Consider the following 19777-nt stretch of genomic DNA (forward strand, 5'->3'; position numbering starts at 1 on the left):
GTGAGAGTCAAATTTCAGGAATGTTTGAGTTCATAAACAATTTTTCTGATGCGTTGTATGTCGCGGTGGTGAACACTTATATCAGATTTTGATTCCTGTATCGCCTGGCGACCAGGTGTTTGCTCATGTGTCAAGTACAGCTCAACAGGTAAAGTGTTAGCAGATTCATGTTGGAATACATGACCATATCACCATACTTTATTGAATATTTATAATCGCTGTTGCTGAAACCATCTCAATACTATTGCAGTTTTAAAATCCACATCAGCAAATTATACAGGTAGGGACTTGTCAGATGGTTGGAGGTGATTTAGCGAGAAGCGCCGCTCCCTTTAGAGTCAGGTTTCAGGAAGGGAGAGTGGGGGGTGGAGCGTTGTGGGGGAGGTTAAGTGGAAACTCGTTGAAGCTTAACTCACTAAAATAACAGCAACAACAACTTGGATGTATACAGCGCCCTCCACGCCGTAGGGATGAAGAAGGTCGAAGAGGAGGGTCTTGAGACATAACTTGAAGGAGGTAAGGGATGGAATGAGGCGAAGGGACTGTAATGGTTGCCAAAGGTGGGGGCAGAAACGAGAATGGATTTTGTATTTCTTTGACTCCCGGTAGATTATTGTAAACTTGGACATCTCTGTCAGTAAACAAAACGCACTGTAAGTTGTCAGACTGGTTGGATATACATTTCTGGGAATCGCCGCTCCCTGTGGTAAGAGTCAAATTTCAGAAGTTTTTCAGAGCACAAACAGCCTGAGAGCTGCAGCTTTCCTGTGCAGCAACAGAGAAGCCACAGGAGGGAAGAGAAGGGCAAAACAGTAGAAATAGAACCAACAAATGAAAGAAAAAAGTAACAGATAAAAAATGAATGCATAGTTTGTCTGAAGTACTCTGTTTAGCGGTGGTTAATAATTATATCAGTTTGTGAGTCCGGCATCACCTGGAGACAAGTTGTTTGCTCATGTGGTAAGTACAGGTCAGCAAGTAAACTTTAGCAGATTCATGTTGGAATAGATGACCATATCACCACACTTTGTTGAATACTTTAATCTTTGTTGCTAGAACCATCTCAGTACTACTGGAGTTTTAAAATCTCTATCAGCGACTTATGCACGCAGTGACTTGTCAGATGGTTGGCGGTGATTTTGAGAGAAGCGCCGCTCCCTTTAGTGAGTGTCAGGTTTCAGAAAGGTTTCAGACGACAAACAGCCTGAGATCTGCTGTAGTAGGGCCAGGCGACTGGTGATTCTGAAGGCTGAGAGGCGAGGAGTTAGAATATATATTCCTGGGCGGCGGGTAAGGTTGTTGGGGTGGGGGTGACCATCGAGCCAGCACTCTGTAATGGTCTCTAGTCTGGTTCCTGAGCTGGTGGTTGTGTATTATTCCAGGGCACTGCTAATGACAGCCCAGACTGGCTCATCGGCAGCACTTGGAAGGGCAGAGCAGTGTAAGAGATTGCGGACAGACGATACGGTTGTGTAATAATCCAAGGTTTATTAATTAATGCAAATAACTTTACTTAATCTTAAAACTGGGACCATAGATACAGTAGAATCGATATCGATTCCACTGGGAAATGTGCTGAACCCCCACGACAACTCCACAACTGTTTCAAAGTTAGATTTTTTTAAATAGTTTTCCAACTCCAACTCCGCTCATCACAGAGATGAACACATCCATTACAGGCTGCCAGGGATACTTGAGGAGGCTCTTTTTGCATGGGAAGCAACACCTAATCACCAGCTACACACATACAAACACACACACACAGCGAGGAGGCAATGTCAACACATGGACACCAGCTACACAGACACACACACACACAAAACACACATAGTGAGGAGCCAATGTCAACACCTAATCACCAGCTACACACACGCGTGCACACATACACAGTGAGGAGCCAATATCAGATGCACACACACACATACACACATGGTGAGGAGCCAATGTCAACACCTGGTTACCAGCTACACACAAACACACAGCGAGGAGCCAATTTCAACACCTCGTAACCAACCACACACTCACATACACAAAAACACAGTGAGGAGCTAATGTCAACACCTATTTACCAGCTCCAAACACACACAGATGGTCACACGCACACATACACACATGGTGAGGATCCAATGTCAATACCTGGTCACCAGCTACACACACACACACACACACACACACACAAACACACACATAAACAACAAACACACACATAGCGAGGAGCCAATGTCAATGTCAATACCTAACCACAAGCTACACACACACACACAAACACACAGACAAAGAGACAGACAGACAGACAGACAGACAGATGCAAGTGAACCCATCGACACACACACACACACACAAACCTCACACTGAGGTCTCCCGGCGCCGAGGAATAAACCAAATAAACAAGTCAGGAATTTTTACGCCAAAAAGATAAAGTTTAATTCTCTTATTAATTTTGAACAGAAGGAAAGACGAGGCAGGAAGAGGTTTGCGCGAGTGAAGCCGCGGCTTCTCCGTCAGGACGTCAGTGAAGTGAAGCTTCCGGACAGAGTCTCGAAGCTTTTCTGACCCGATGACCGGACGCGGTGAAGACCTTCGTGTTGGACCGTGACCTGCGGTCACCTCCCCTCCGCCACTGTCCAGCGCTCTGGGAACATCCCCTTCACCAGCGGCGTCATATAAAGGCAAGTTGTTGTTGTTGTTGTTACAGACACAATATTAATACAGAATGGTTTAGTTTGACACAGTAGCCGTTGTCCCCACCGCAGGGCGAGGAGACGGGCAAACTGTGCAGTGTAATGTTTCATCCGAGGCTCCAGGAAAACATTACATTGACGCTGTATGAATGTGAGGTTGTTGTTGTTGAATTCCGAGTTGCAGCCAAACTGTGCAAGTTGTGTAAAATCAAATCGATTAAATAATGACTAACTTAGTACAGTCTGAACTTTCCCTCAGACTCAACAAACCCAGTGCACGAATGCATTTTGACCCCACAGCTGTCCTTCCTTCCCAACATCCAGTCCCTGCCTAGGACCGCCTCCCAGCAACTCTGCCACATTGCCCAGATCTGACCGTACCTTCCCATGAATTCAGCTGAAATCCTTGTGCGTGCGTTTGTCACCTCCCACATAGATTATTCAAACGCCCTCCTCGCCGCTTTCCCCGGATTCACAATGCAAACATTCCCCCTTATTCAGAACTCTGCCACCCGCTTCGTGACCCGGACTAAACTCCCTAACCCCATCTTATAAGTTCTAGTCAGGTTCCACTGGCTCCCCATCGCCGAACAGATTCACTTAAAGATCCTCACACTCATGCTCAAATCATTTCACTACCTGGTACCTCCCTATCTCTCCGACCTCCTCATTCTCCAACCCTTCAGCCGCCACAAAGCACCTCCGCTGGACTGGCACTCGCATTCTGCGTTCCTCACGCGCCCTCCCAACCATCTTTGGAGTTTGCACATTCAACCATCACTCCCCGAAACTCCGGAACACTCTCCCTCAATCCCTCCGCCTTTTCCGCTCTCACCCTGCTCACAGTCACACCCCCACCGCAGATCGGAGTCATGCTCCGCCACTGATAGACGCTTTGAGGTGCTATCATGCAAGGGGGACGACGACATAAGTGCAAGTTGTTGATCTTGAGTGTTAGACTTACTGGGATTCTTCAGTTTTAAATAGGAACGAATCAAAGAAGACCCTATTGGTCCTCATGGAGGACGTCCTGACTTGCAAGTCCCTGTACAAATGTAAATTGTTGTGGCATAATATACTATATTCAGGTTGAAAAGTTAAATTCCAACACAGGAGAACAAGAGGACAGAGGGTTTCTGTTCCAAAGGCAATTTCTGGACAGACTTTCGATTCACGTAATCCAGGTATCTGACACATACGGAAACCCATTAACGTGCTTAATAGAATATAAAAACCAAGCTGAGATTTGCATTCAAGTCATCGACAAAAATGAAATCCCAGACACAGATTGTTGGAATGGAGTGCACACTCTCACCCTGGATGGACGCAATCTGCTTACCTAATTCCAGAGAGAATCAGGCACAGTTTGGCAAGAGCCAAGGCTTGGGGAAAAGCCAGAGTGTGCGTCCGGCTAAATGCTTGAGTCTAACCGGCTAAAACTGCACAGCTTGCCATTGAGAGGGCTGTCTAACAAGATTCCTACCTATTAGAGCTTTGGCTTGTAGGGTTGACAGGAGCTGAGTGGGAGGATTCCCAAACTCCAGTGTAGTGTGCCCTTCCGCGCCCTCTCTTGAGCTGCGTAGTCACCAACAGGCCCCTGGATTACCGCGGACATCCCCGGCTCAGGAACTTGACTAGAGACCGTCACGGAAGCCTAACTCGATTCCGACATTTTGTTGTCAAACTTGTCAACTGATAAACTAATCTAACGGTGAAGGCAAAGAGTGACTGATGTCAAACAGGTCAGGACATGAGCAGATCCATGGCCAGAGCGTTCCTTACACTTAATTACTGGTTAGAGCCTCTCTGGGGCCCAGAGAGGAAATGGTGTGTTTGTGGAAACGCTGCTGTTTATCTGTTAATAAAAATATAAACTGCAGGTCTGGGCTGTGTGGGTAACGCACTAATTCAGTGGACACAAGTGAACTCAACACAACATGGTTTTACAACTCTAATTAACAATATTTGCACCAAATCTACATTCTCAACCGTCTGATTGTCAATGAAACAAACAGCTCCAGTTTGAGCTGTTGCTGTATGTTTGTGGCATATTTGAGCTGTGTTTAATTTACTTGTTATTTTTGCCCTTTTCTCTCGTGCTGTGACTGTCAGCAGCAGAGAGGAACGAGAGGCTGAGAGTTCAGCTTTACACATCCCTTTGTGGTTACATTTGCGAGAAACTGGTTTCCTGTTTTTCTGCAAAATTAATTAGAGACAAATGCAGAATTAGAAGCCGGTGTTTTACTTGTTGATTGAAAACCCTCTGACATCTCACTGTGGCCAGTTATGGAGCAGGGAGGGCAGTGCCCACACTGTGTGTTCTGCCTATCTCGGGATGTGTGTGACACCAGCAGCATTAACGTGTATATGTGTACTTCTCTGTCTGTGTTTTGCTGTGCACCTCTCTCTTTCTGCATTCATCTCTGTCTGCCTCTCAGCCTCTGTATCTGTTTGTTTGTATCTGTATCACGGTCTCTCTGACTGCCTATGTGCATCTTGTTTGACACTCAATTCTCCTTTCTGCCGTACATCAGTTCCATGTCTGCCTTCCACCACCTCCGCAACATTGCACACCTCTGCCACTGCCTCACCTCTCAGGACATGTTGGTATCTCACTCTGTCTCTCTCTCTCTCGGTATTTCTCTCACTCTATGTGTCTGTGTGTGAATCTCTCTCTCACTCTCTCTCACTCTCTCACACTGTCTCTGTACTCCAGCCAGTTTCTGGTTACTCTGTCTCACTGTGGGCCGGAGAGGAAATTGTGGGTTTGTAGAAACGCTGTTTTTGTCTCTATTAATCAAGAAATAAACTGCAATGCCCATAGTGTTTTCTGCTTCCTGGACTGCGTTTGACAGGAGCATTAAATTGTAGAAGTGTTTAATCTCCCTTTGTATGTGTACGGGTGTACCACTGTGTGTGAAACTCTCTGGGGGTGCATGTGTCTCTCTGTGTATGTATTTGTTTGTGTGTGTGCGTATCACTCTGTGTATGCATCGCTGTGTGTTTGTGTGTCTGTGTATGTAACTGTTTGATTGTGTGTGTCTCCCTGTGTATGTATCAGTTTGTGTGTGTCTCTGTGTATGTAACTGTCTGTGTGCGTCTCTGTGTATGTATGTGTGTTTCTGTGTTTCTGTTTGTCTGTATGTAGTGAGGGCAGTACCCACAATGTGTGCTCTGCCTGTCCCAGTCTGTATGTCTGTGTGTGGGGAGGGCAGTACCCACAATGTGTGCTCTGCCTGTCCCAGACTGTATGTCTGTGTGTGGGAAGGGTAGTACCCACAATGTGTGCTCTGCCTGTCCCAGACTGTATGTCTGTGTGTGGGGGGGGAAGTACCCACAATGTGTGCTCTGCCTGACCCAGACTGTGAGTCTGTGTGTAGGGAGGGCTATGCCCACAATTTGTGCTCTGCCTGTCCCGTGATGGGATTGATACCCGCAGCAATAAACCAGCCGCTCCTGACAATCAGCAGTTAGTTTATATCAGGGTGTCCAACTGGTGGCCCACAGCCTAATCCCACCAGAGAACCTTTTCCACTTTTCATCACCCACTATCCCACACCCTCCCCACCAGGTCCAGTTCCACCCACACCACACCCACCCAACCCCACGCGCTCCATCCCCAACCACGCAACTCCTTCCCCACACCGACCACCTGCCTCACCCAATCCCACCCTTCTTCACCAAACGATAGCCCCCGAACAACCGCCTCCATTGCGATCCTCTCCTTCCTGCCCATTTTTTTTGATGCGCTGAACCCTGTGACTGGTCTGCCCTTCCAGGTCCTGCCCTTGGGCCAGGCTGTGATATACTGTCTTCAGCAGTGTGGGCCCTGCAATACTGCAGCTCCCCCTGGCTCAGGAACTGGAAAGAAGACTCTCACACAGGGCTGGCTTGATTCCCATATTCCATTGCCAGGCATGTTACCTTGGACCATGTTCAGCTCCAAGGAGACCCTTCTACAACAACAACAACAATATTACATTTGTAAAGTGCCTTTCACGTCGGGAGGATTTCACAATGCGCTGACACAGATACAGGGCAGGATTCTTTACTGGGAGGCTCTGGAATATCAGGGATATTGCGGCGAAGAGGGCGGTGTGTCAGTAGTCTGAAACAAATATAGATCGTACAATTCGATTGCAGAATGCTGTTTCTATAAAGATGGCAATTGGGGCGTAGGATCTTCTTTCATAGAATATTACGGCACAGAAGGAGACCATTCGGTCCATCGAGTCTGTGCAGCTCTTTGACAGAGAAACTGACTTTTATTAACCATACTCACCAGCTTTCTCCCCATAACCCTGCAAAACTGTCTTCTCCAGATACCTATCCCATTCTCTCTTAAAAGCTGTTATCCAATCGGACTTCACTGCCCTTTCGGGCAGATCATTCCAAATTCTAACAAATCGCTGAGTGAAAAAAATTATTGTAACCTCCCCTCTGCTTCTTTTTTTTGCAAACATGTGTTTGTTTTTATGTGTGTATGGGTGGGTGGTTGCCTGTATGTGTATTTGGCTCCTTGTGTGCGTATGTGCCTGTGTGTGTGCATATGTATATGTGTGTGCCTGTGTCTGTGTGTATATGTGTCTGTATGCAAATGTGCGTGTGAGTGTGGGCGCAGCGTTGTTGGCACACGCCAGGCTTTAACATGCCTCAGTGGTCCAGAGCAGACATTGTGTGCTATCCAGGCCTGTGACAGCTAATGCTAAGATTTTGGGAGAGAGACAAGCATCACATCACGTTCAGAAACTTTCTCTGTGTGTCACTCTGTCCCTCTTTCTGTGCCTATGTGTGTGTGTTTATCTCTCTCTATGAGTGCTTCTCTCGCTGTCTAATTGTGTTGGTGTGTGAGTGTATCTCTCTCTGTCTCTGTTCCTCTGTGTTTGTGTTCGAGTGTATTTCTGTGTTCCTGTCTCTCTCTATGTCTGTGTGTATGTGCGTGTGCATGTCACCCTCTCTCTGCCACCGTGTGTGCATTCCTGTGTGTCTGTCACTCTCTCTATCAACGTGTGAATATATTTCTATATATATGTGTGTGTGTGTGTGTGTGTCTCTCTGCACGTGTGTATCTCTGTCTCTCACTTCTCTATCTGTATGTTTGTATGTGTATGTAGCTCTCTGTCGCCATCTTCTCTCTCTCTCTCTCTCTCTCCCTGGCAATAGTCCTTTTTCTACCTGTGTGAATCTCTCTCTCGATGAATGCCTGCGTGTATCTCTCTCTGTGAGTCTCCGTGTCTCTCTCTGTCTATATGTAGCAGTCTAATTCTGTCTGTGGTATGTGCGTGTAGATATGAAGGTGCTGGCACCAGCCAGGATTTACAGGCCTCGGTGGCTGAGAGCAGACATTTTGCTTTACCCGGGCCTGTGACAGCCAATTTGAGGGGCTATTTCTCTGTTAATAAAGATATAAACTGCATCTCTGGGCTGTGTGGGTAACGCTCTGATTGTGTTGAAACGGACAAACTCAACACAACATTGTTGTTCAGCTCAAAGTATCGGGATATATACCAAATCAACATTTACAACTCTCCGATTGTCAGTGAAATATTTGGCTCCAGTTTGAGTTGTTGCTACGTTTTTATAGTATATTTGATTTGTGTATGATTTACCCATCGTTTTTGCCCTTTGCTCTCGTGCTGTGACTGTAAGCAGCAGAGAGTAACAAGAGGCTGTGAGTTCAGCGCTGCACATCCCCTGTGGTTAGTTGTCCCAGCTCCTGGTTTTCTATCTTTCTGTACAAATAATGAGACATATAATATCATATCATACAGTCAATTCTTTACAGTGTGTTCTGTGAAGCGCTTAGAGACGTCCTCCCGACGTGAAAAGCGCTATATCAAATGCAAGGATTATTATTATTATTATTATATAATCATAGAATCATACAGCACAGAAAGAGGCCATTTAGCCCATCGCTTCTGTGCCAGCTCCTGAACGAGCAATCTAACTCAATCCTACTGTCCAGGTTCCTCTCCATAGCCTGCAATCATGTCCTACCCAAATACCCATCTACTTCTCTCTTTAAAGTTGTTATTGAATACGCTTCCACTACAATTTAAGAGAATGCATTCCTGATCCGAGAAACTCGCTGCGTGAATAAAGTGTTCCTAACCTCCCCTCTGTTTCTTTTAACAACCACCTTAAATCGTTGTCCTCGGAATATTGACTCACATGCCGTGGAAACAGATTTTCCTGGTTCAACCTATGAAATCCTTTCACGATGTTTATAAACTCTATTAGATCCCATCTTAATCTTCTTTGCTCTAGGGAGAATAATCCTAGTTTCGCTAACCTCTCCTCATAACTAAGGTCATTCTTTCCCTGTACCATCCTGCTAAACCTCATTTGCACACTCTCCAATGACCTAACGTCTTTCTTAAAGTGCGGTGCAAAACTGAAGGCAGTCTCCAACTGAGGCCAAAGCAGCATCTTACAAATATTCAATATAACCTCCTAGCTTTTGAATTCTGTGTTGCTGACAGACTGCCTGTCGGACATCAAGTCCTGGATGAGGGCAAACTTCCTACAGTTGAACGCGGGCAACACTGAGACCCTCCTGATTGGCTCGCGCCAGCGCCTCAGCACCTCAATCTCTGGCAGCACCAACCTCCATGGTTGCACAATTCAACTCACCAGCCATTCAGGAAACTATGTGCCTTGTTCGACCCTCCACTGTCTTTTCTTCCCCACATCCAAACCATGACCCGCTCTGCCTTCCGTTACCTCTGTAACATCGCCCGACTACGCCACGACCTCACCCCACAGGCCGCTGTACTCTTGTTCATGCCTTCATCACCTCCAGGCTCAACTATGCAAACGCCCAGCTTGTCGGCCTTCCCAACTCCTCCCTCCACAGCCTGCAGGTAATCCGCAACAAACTCTGCAGTCCGTGTCCACTCCCGAAATAAACTCTGTGACCCCATCTCTACACTCTCGCCCTATTCCACTGGCTTCCTATCCTTCAGATGATCCAATTTAAGATCCTGGTCCTCAAATACAAAGCTCTCCATGGTCTCGCCCCGCTCTAACTCTACGACCTCCTTACTCTCTACCAACCCGTCCTTTCCCTCCGCTCAAAACGTCCCGCGACCTATCTGTCCCACCATTGGCGGGAGAGCCTTCAGCCACTCTGGCCCCAACCTCTGGAAATCCATCAACGAGTCATTTCGCCTCGCCCGCTCCTTGTCCTCCTTGAATTCCCGTCTCAAGACCCTCCTCTTTGACCTTGCCATTGGCCACACCCTTCTCCCCCTCTCTGCTCCCCCCACCCCGCATGAGAATTTCAGAAATTTGCTTATGTGGATCCCCACGTCTGTCTGTTCATTTGCCTCCTTTAAGATTGTACCTTCTAGCTTATACTGCATCGCCTTATTCTTCCTACCAAAATGCAACACTTCGCATTTCTACACATTAAATCACATCTGCCATGTTTCTGCCGATTTTCCCAATCTGTCAAAATACTCTTGGAGTCTGGTGCTATCCTCCTCACCATTAACTGCTTTTCCAAGCTTAGTGCCGTCTGAATATTTGGAAATTGTGCAAACTATATCCAGGTCCAGATCATTAATATAGATCAGGAAGAGCAGTCGTCCCAACACTGATCCCCGAGGGACACCACTGTACACCTCTCTCCAGTCAGAAAATCAATCGTTCAATACCACACTCTGCTTTCTGTCTCCTATCTAGTTCTGGATCCGGGTTGCCGCAGTCCCTTCAATACCGTCAGAATATGTAGCCTGGGTTTTAGTTGTTGATTGAAAACTCTCTGACTTCTCACTGTGGTTAATTATGGAGCAGGGAGTGCAGTGCCCACACTGTGCGCTCAGCTTATCCCGCACTCTGTGTGCGTGTGTGTTTGTGTGTGCTTGTGAAGGGAGGACCGCAGTGTGCTCTGACTGTCCCGGGTTGTGTTTGTTTGTGTGAGTAAGGAAGGCAGTGTCCACACTGGAAGCACTGGATGTGGCGTCCTTTGTGTATGTGTGTGTGTGCGCTCTGCCCTGTCCCGGGTTGTGTGTGACACCAGCAACATTAAACCAGCCAGATCTGAGAAACAGTTATTAGTTTGAAAACACAATATATATTTATCTGTTCATAGAACGTATATTTACACTCATTTCAAACAAACATTTTTTAAAAAAGAAAGGAATATAACTCAATGTATTATTATCCCGTTTCAGGATGTGACAGCAGCGGCCCCTTGTGGCGGGTGGGGGGGGGGGGGGGGTGGGGGTTGTTGTGGGTGGGACGTCGGCCTTCACTGCGTTCCCCCATTTGCTCAAGTGACCAAAGCTGCCGAACTTCAGGATCCTGTCAGCTTTTGCAGGGCACAGTTATACCGTAGGTTTTATAGCTCCCTCTCTGCCGTTCTCCTCTTTGCGCGGAGTGTGATCAGGGTAACTACAAACTAGATGCCCAAATATTTTTTGGGATGTATCCTATAAACACAGTGAGGATTTGCCCGATAACTCCTCACCAACCTGCGTATGTGAACACAGACGTACCTCTGCTCCTGGACCCCCTTTAAAACGGAACCACTTGTTGTATAATTCCTCTCATCATTCTTTGCACAAAAATATATCACCTCACACTTCTCTACATTAAACTTCATTGGCCATGTGTCTGTCCATTTCACCAGCCTTTCTATGTGCTCCTGCCACCTGCTGCCATCCTGCTCACTGTTCACCACGTCCCCAAATTTCGTGTCATTTGCAAACTTGTTGCTCTTTAAACCCAAGTCAATCACATATATCAAACAGAGCAGTAGACCTAATACCGATCCCTGGCGCACTCCACTGTATCCAGTCTGAAAACCAACCATTTACTACCAGCTGCTGCTTCCTGTTTCCCAGACAATTCGCTGTCCATTCTAGTTCCTTTTTTAAAATCAATATGAATTCTGCCTCACCCACTGCTCCGGTAGGATATTCCAGATCCTCACTAATTTGTGATGAAAAAATTCTGCGGATCTGTACCAATCTTCCTCTCTGTATATACATCTCCTTCACTGGTTAGCTCTGGCAGCTGTTCATTCACCTGCTGGGGTTTATGTTATCCAATCTTTACAGCTGCAATGTGCATCACTTGGCTCAGTTGATAATTCTCTGTCTTCTTAGTCAGAAGGTTGTGGTTCTAAGCCCCACAACCCATGAGGAATTCCAAAAACTGCTATGCACACAAGTGCATATGACAGGAATCACGTGGCAGAACAAGGACAGCCAATGCATTAGCTGTAGATCCGTGTCACCAGATGAGCAATCTGTCACTCATTCAATTTCATGCTGATCTCTGTTGCAGGATGGAAGGCTTCAGTTCTACAGCAGCCCCTGTACAGAGCAGCAGAGGGCAAAGCAGTCAGGCCTCAGCTTGTTCCTCAACAAGGGCTGTGGAACGGGAAAGAGATTGTCCACGAGAGAGAGCAAAAGCTGATGGTTTTCGGCCAAAAGGTGGGAAAAGTTATGGAATCTGTTTTTCAATTCAGTTGTTTATCCACCACATGCAGCTTTTCCTGCAGCACCCGCACTGTCTCGTGTAGTTCCTCACGGCTCTGTCCTTGGTCCTCCCATCAACATCTACACGCCCTCTCTTGGCGTCATCAGTAAACATAAGAACATAAGAAATGCTATACGAGAAAAAGACCAAGGTCCATCTACTTCGCCCACAGATGTACGGTAAATTCGCTTTACAATCTACTCTGTGAAGCGCTTTTAGATGTGGAGAATACGTGAAATGCGCTGTGTCAAATAAAATGATTATTATTTATTATATTACTTCACCTTCCACCTTCTTGGCGGTCGAATGGCCATATGTCCTGTATTAGCTCTGTACTATATCCCATAAAGTGATTTCCTGTGTTTGGAGGAATCAACATTTCCTGCCTCAACTGTCTCCCTTGGAAGCCTATTCCACAGCTTCACTATTCACTCACTGAAATAGTTTTTGCGTACATTTGTTCTGAATTTAACCCCAAACAATCTCAGGCCGTGTCCTCTGTTTTTTACCATTCTGGAGAAGTTGCACCCGTCTCTGATGATCTACATTCTTTAGCGATTTTGGAAATTTAAAGAAAGTAATCAGTTCACCTCTCAATGTTCTCTTTTCCATGGTGAACATGGCCAATTTAGTTTGCCGCGCATGAAAATGCAATCCCTCCATTCCCTCAATCATTTCGGTCGCACTACTTTGTATCATCTCGATTTTTGCAATACCCGATTTGTACTACGACGTCCAGAAATGTATGCATTGCTCTAAGTGTAGTCTTACCAATTGATTCATACACTGGTAGGTTTACCACACTATTTCGTGTTGTTATGTATCTTTTGATGCATTCCAACATCGGGTTCGTTTTACTCACTGTCAGAAAGCATTAGTGGGAGAGCTTAAATGTATTGGCAATCAGAACTATCAGATCCTTTTCATTTACCATTCATATCATTTTCCTTCCGTTCAAATACTGGTCGCTTCCTGGATTTTCAGTCCCCATGTGAATCACTTCACATTTCTCCACATAGAATCTCACCTGGAACATAGAGTATAGCAACAGGAGCGGGCCGTAAAGCCCTTCGAGCCTCCCCCATTAAATAAGATCTTGGCTGATCTGTACCTCAACTTATCCTTTCAATTCCAATTTCCCGCTTTCACTCCATATCACCTAATAACATAACCTACCAAAAATCTATCATCCACAATTTTGAAGGTGTTGCTGAATGCAGCGTCCATGGCCATTTGGTGGAAGAATTCTTGAGTTCTACCACGCTTTGAGTGAAAAAATGCTTCCCGATTCAACTCCTAAATGGCCTGGTCCTAATACTAAGGCTATGTCCCCTTCATCTTCTGCTTATATCATCTTAAATTACTGAATCAAATCCCCCCTCAATCTTCTAAATGCAAGGGAATACAATCCAAGATTAAGCAGCCTTACAACACTGTAACTTAATCCTTTTAGGCCTGATCACATTCCGGTGAACCTGCGCTGCACCCTCTCCAGGGACAATATATCCTTTCTCTGGTGTGGGGCCCAAAGCAGAACACAGTCGCCAGGTGGTGTCTGATTTATTCTGTACTTTGAGCCATCATTTCTTCCTCTTTGTATTCCAGGCCCCTGAGATAAAGCCAACATTCCAGTCACCACTTTGATAATTTTTTGTACCTGGGATCTGGTTTTCGTCATTTATGGAAATGTATACCCAAACCTTTTTGCTTCTCCTCAGTTCTTAATTTCTCTCCATTAAGAAAATACTCTGCTGCTTTTTTTGGTATGAAGTGGTTGACCTCGCACTTTCGCATATTTAATTCCATCTGTCACAACTTTGCCCATTCACTTCGTCTGTCTTATTCCCTTTGTAACTTCCTACTCTCTTCTCCACAACTTACTGAGCCTCCTAACTTAGTGTGCCATCTCGGATATAAAACTTTCTACTTCTTTTTCAAAGTCATTTACATATTATATCTATATATGTGTGCAACAAAAGAAAAAATAAATATTAATAGAGCGCCTTTAACGTCTTATATATGGTGAATAGCTGTATGTACGGTAAAGGTAATAGCTAACGTTCCAGTACCGACTGTTGGGGGACACTTCTTGTCTCTTCCCGCCCATCCAAGAATATCCACTTTATCCCTACGCTCCGTTTCCTGCCTCCCAACAAATTGCCAAGCCACATCACAAGGTTACTCAGAACTCAACGCACTTCGTTTTACGGTAATAATCTTCTGTGGGGATCCTTATGAAATACCTTCTGAAAGTCCATATGAACAACATCCACAGACACTCTCTTATCCAGCATTTTATTTGACTCCACNAAAAAATCACCCAGATTAGTCAGAGACGATCTAACCTTCACAAACCCATGCTGACTCTCTTTGACCACCTCATTCCTGTCCAAGTGTTCAGTCACTCTTTCCCTGATGATGTATTCCTGTATTTTTCCTACTGATGTTAAGCTGATAGGCCTGTAGTTTCCTGGTTTCTCCCTCCCGCTCTCCCTCTCTAAGTAAATGAGTGACATTCACAATGTTCCTATGCAGGGGCACAATTCCCAACCTAGTGAGTTTGGGTAAATTATGATGGATGTAATCGCAATTTTCTCTCCTATTTTCTTTGAAATCCTGGGTGGAAACTATCATGTCCTGGAGATTTGTGCATCTAGAGTCTCATTGTTTTCACCAATAACTTTTTTATTTTGCCTTAATTTTACTAAGCATTCCACTTTGACTTGTGTTTAGGTTTCTCCGTACGACTGGGACTCTGACCTTATCCTCCACTGTAAATCCGGCAGCAGAGTATTTATTTATCAAACCATTTCGTTATTTTCCGATCGAGTCTTACCTGCATCGACCTTTAACGGTCCCACATATCCTTGACCACTCAATCCCTTTCTCTTAGTTATACTTACGAAAGCTCTTACTATTAGTTTTAGTACCCGTTGAAAGTTTATTTTCATATTCCCTTGTTGCTCCTCTTATTACTTTCTTTCTATTACTTTTGTTGCCTTTTGTAGTTCTCCCAGTCCTCTGCGTTTGAGTAAGCCTTTTCTTTCAGCTTAATACAGTCTCTAACCTCTTTTGCTCACCATAGTTGCTTAATTACACGACTGTGGCTTTTGCATTTTAGGGCTATGTAATTGTTTTGTATTGTATCAAATACTTTTTTGGATAATTCTCATTGTTTTTCTGCAGGTTTCTCCACGAACAGTTGAGCCCACGTTACTGTGGTCAATTTTGTTTCTCATCACATAAAAGTTTATCATGGAATCAAAGAATTATAAACCACAGAAGTAGGTCACTCGGCCCATCGTGTCTGTGTCGGCTCTTTGAAAAGATCTTCTCAAAATCAATCTCACTCTCCCGCTCTCCCCTTAGACCTGATCGACCCCACTCCCTCCGCTCTCCCCATAACCCTAAACAACCCCACTCCCCCGCTCTCTCCCAATAGCCCTGATCAACCCCACTCGCCCTGCGCTCTCCCAATAGCCCTGATGAACCCCACTGCCCCATTCTGTCCCCGTAGCCCTGATCAACCCCACTCCCCCACGCACTCCCCATAGCCCTGATCAACCCCACTCCCCCGCGCACTCCCCAAAGCCCTGATCAACCCCACTACCCCGCTCTCTCCCCATAGCCCTGATCAATCCCATTCCCTACGCTCGCTCCCCTCAGCCCTGATCAACAACATTCCCCCGGCCTCTCCCCACAGCCCTGATCAATCCCACTCCCCCGCGCTCTACCAATAGCCCTGATCAATCCCACTCCCCCGATCTCTTCCCATAGCCCTGAACAACTCCACTCCCCCGCACTTTCCCACTAGCCGTGATGAATCCCACTCCCCTGCTCTCTCCCATCGCCCTAATCAACCCCATTTCCTGCGCTCTCTTCCCACAGCCCTGATCAACACCATTCTCCCGCGCTCTCCCCATAGCCCTGATTAAACTCACTCCCCTGCTCTCTCCCCACAGCCCAGATCAATCCCACCCCCCGCTCTCCCCATAGCCCTGATCAACCCCATTCCCTGCAATCTCTCCCCACAGCACTGATCAACAACAATCCCCCGATCTCTCCCCATAGCCCTGATCAACCCCGTTCACTGCGTGCTCTCCACATAGCCTGCAACTTGTCCTCCCGAAATAATTAACGACATCTCTCTCAAAATGTGTTATGGATTCGGTTTCCACTGCTTTTCAGCATCTTAGAATGTACTCCTGATGCGAAAGGCGCTATAAAAATACCACCTAGTTGTCGTTGTTGTTTCAGGCCAGGTCTTCCAAATACTATCAACTCGATGCCTTTTTAACTTAAATTAAAACCTTGGTTTGGGACTTTCCCTTCTCCCTCTCAAAGCCAATGTCAAATTCAATCATACTATGATCACTATTTGCGGGTTGTTTCCTCACTGTCACATTTTCAATTAGTTTTGGCTCATTACTCATCACCAAATCCAGTGGCTTTTTAACTTCTTAGATCTGAAACACATTGTTGAAAAAAATGTCCTTAATACATTCTGGAAATGTGTTTTATGACTTGAGATGTCCTGCTTCAACCAATCAATGTGAAAAATAAAATCTCCCATTAAAACCACATTGTTTCAGCTAAATGCTTCCCTGATCTCCGTACTTATACATTTTTTATTATATCATGACTCTCTGGAGATGTGTAGACACCCAACATAGTTTTACATCAATAGTTTTTTGCTTAATCCTACCCACAGTGTTTACGGGACCTGGTCGCCCTGACTGATATTTCCTTTACACTGCTGTAGTAGAGCCTTTTTTGATTATTGTTACTTGTCCTTCTGTCCCCTTGCACCTGCCTTCTAAAAATCTTATGGCCTGGAATATTTAGCTCCGAGACTCACCCAGAAAATACCAATAGCTAATACATCCTACCCTTCAAGCTGACTTTGTGCTTCTTATTGACTTGTTTTATTTCTTACACGACGTACATTTGTGAAAATAACTCTTATTTGGGTAACTGTCCCCGAAATGCCTATATGCCCCGACGATGTTTTTCTCACACTGTTTAACGTGTTAGACATTTTTGTGGTAACTTCCTATTAGCTTGTTTCTTCTTGTAGTAATTATGTATTTATCACTGTATGCATTCTGACTGTAGCTCTCATCATCTCGTTGCTTTATGTTTTGGTTATTCATTCCCAAAACACCCCCTCCCCTTCATTGATTCAAAGCCTTTCCACCGGTCCCTTTGATTCTTCTCGCTGGAACATTGATCCCAGCGCAGTTAAGGTGTAGCACATCCCAGCAGCGAAGTTCATTCCTCTCCCAATACTGTTGCCAGTGTCCATTGGTGCCTCTGCTCCTTACCCCACATATTAATTTCCCTGATCTGTTGATCTCTGCCGATTAGCACATGGCTCGGTAGCCATGCGCTGATTGTTCTGTTTTTTAGTTTAACCGCAGCTCTGGACACTCCCTCAGCAGGACCTCTTAATTCCTCTTCCCTACGTCATTGGTTCCCGCGTGGATAACGACAACTAGTTTTATCCCCTCTCTTTCTAAGTTCCTGTCCAACTGCGTTGAAATATCCCTTACCCTGACACCGGGAAGAAAACAGACACTCCTGGGCTCTTGAACTCGACTGCAGAGGATTCCCTCGATCCTGTGATTTATGACAACAACGTTCCTATTCTGCTTCTTCCCCGCTTACCCTGCCTTCTGGTGCTTTGGATTGCATTCAGGCCTCCATCCCCACAGACTTCTCCCTCATCCAATGTAGTAATGATGTTCATTGCTCTCACTGACCTTCACCTGTGCCTTATATATTGTCAGATGTCGGCAAAACTGATATCAGACAAATTCTGACAAGATACAGCGACTCTGAGCTGCATATGGTGACCTTGTTCTACAGGCAGAGGTTGGAGGTGATGGATGGTTTGGTGGATTACTTGACATCGGTGCTGGGGAAACTACTGAGAGGCAGAGAGTTTGCGGTAGGTTGAGCAACATTAAAATTAACTTGTGTGTCTGGTGAAGGTTCAGACTGCACAGCCCATTCTCGCATGTTACGTTGATCAGGGAAATTGATTCCAATCCCGCATTCAAGTGACCTTAATAAACATTTCACAAGACCAGAAGCAAGAATGTGACATCAATTTCTAATTGTAAAATTGGGTTCATCTGCTGACAATATAGACAATTAAAACAAAATATTTACATTTCATAATAATTTCTGCAAAGTGCATTGCGGTGTTTCAGTGATGAGATAAACTGTAATGTCGAGTGGGAGGATTATTATTTGTATATCTAAGCTATCCACGTAATAATGGAAAGCCCTAATATCTAAGAGATTCAGATGAAGATGGCTGATACGACAGTCTTAAAATTAAAGTCAGCCTTTTAGAACAGAGTTGAGGAAAAATTTCTTCACTCAGAGGGCAGTGAATTTATGGAATTCACTACCCCAGAAGGCTGTAGATGCTCAGTCTTTGAACATTTTCAAGGCTGAGGCTGAGAGATTTTAAAAATATAGAGGGAAGAGTGAATATGGGAATGGGGCAGGTAATCAGAGTTAGGTCAGAAGATCAGGAATGATCTTATCGAATGGCGGGGCACAGGCTCGAGGGGCCGAATGGCTGACTCCTGCTCCTAATTCTTATGTTCTTATGTTCTTATGATTGTTTAATAATCCAAAGGTTGTTCAGTAAGTCACACAAGCTGAACCTGAGAACTACAGTAAAATCCATATTACCAGGTCAAGCTGGGAAGAATCGTCAACTCCCAAGTCCACTCCAACCATTTCATAGATACAGCTTTCTTTTAATAGTTTCTAATTCCTCCTCCCCTTGCAAAAGAGATAGCCATCACACTTGGCAAGCTGCAAGCAGGCTCTTTTCCCTTGGGAAAAAGAAATGGTAAGGAGAAAGATAGATGGACAACTGTTATTTTCCAGCCTTTCCCAGCCTGCATGTTTCTCAGCCTTGAGATAGGCAGGTGCATGAGGCTAAAACCTTTCCTGTCTGAGATCTATGGTTAAGGACCTGATTGCTCATTTTCTCAGAGGTGTGAACATTTTCCTAGAAAAATAAGAAATGTAATTGGAAGCTGACCTCAACCGGCAAGATACTTTTAACCTCTGCTAAGCGAGTCCTCAAACCAATCCCACTTTATAAAAGGATTACGTGCATGTTGCATTCTAGAAGTATATAGCGATTAACTATAAAGCTTTAAAAACCTAACGCTCAAAAATATAGCTTTACAAATATAACAATACTATTTACCTTCCATTACCATTCACAACACACTGTAAGGTGAAGTGACTATTTTTTTATACAAACTCAGAAGCCAATTTATGTAAGATGAATGCAGATGTGCAGATGACAGTCAAATAGCACAAATGATGAGGACGCTCTGAGCCTGGAAGCGACAGCTCCTGGAAGGTGTGATCTCAAGTGGAAGGGGTCCATGCCCAAGCTGCGATAGGAAGATGTGGTATTGCTCTAACGCATTTCATGCTGAGATAAATTGCCCACCGGAAAGCTTTCAGGGAGTTCCTGGTATAACACCATCCAAAAGTGAGATTCAAACTTGCGCCTGTCGAACGACCAGCTAATGACTGTTCAGCTTCTGGGGGGAGGGTTGGGTGGTGTA

The sequence above is a fragment of the Callorhinchus milii genome, unplaced genomic scaffold (genome assembly GCF_018977255.1).
Source record: "Callorhinchus milii isolate IMCB2004 unplaced genomic scaffold, IMCB_Cmil_1.0 Scaffold116, whole genome shotgun sequence".
NCBI classification, from domain to species: Eukaryota; Metazoa; Chordata; class Chondrichthyes; order Chimaeriformes; family Callorhinchidae; genus Callorhinchus; species Callorhinchus milii.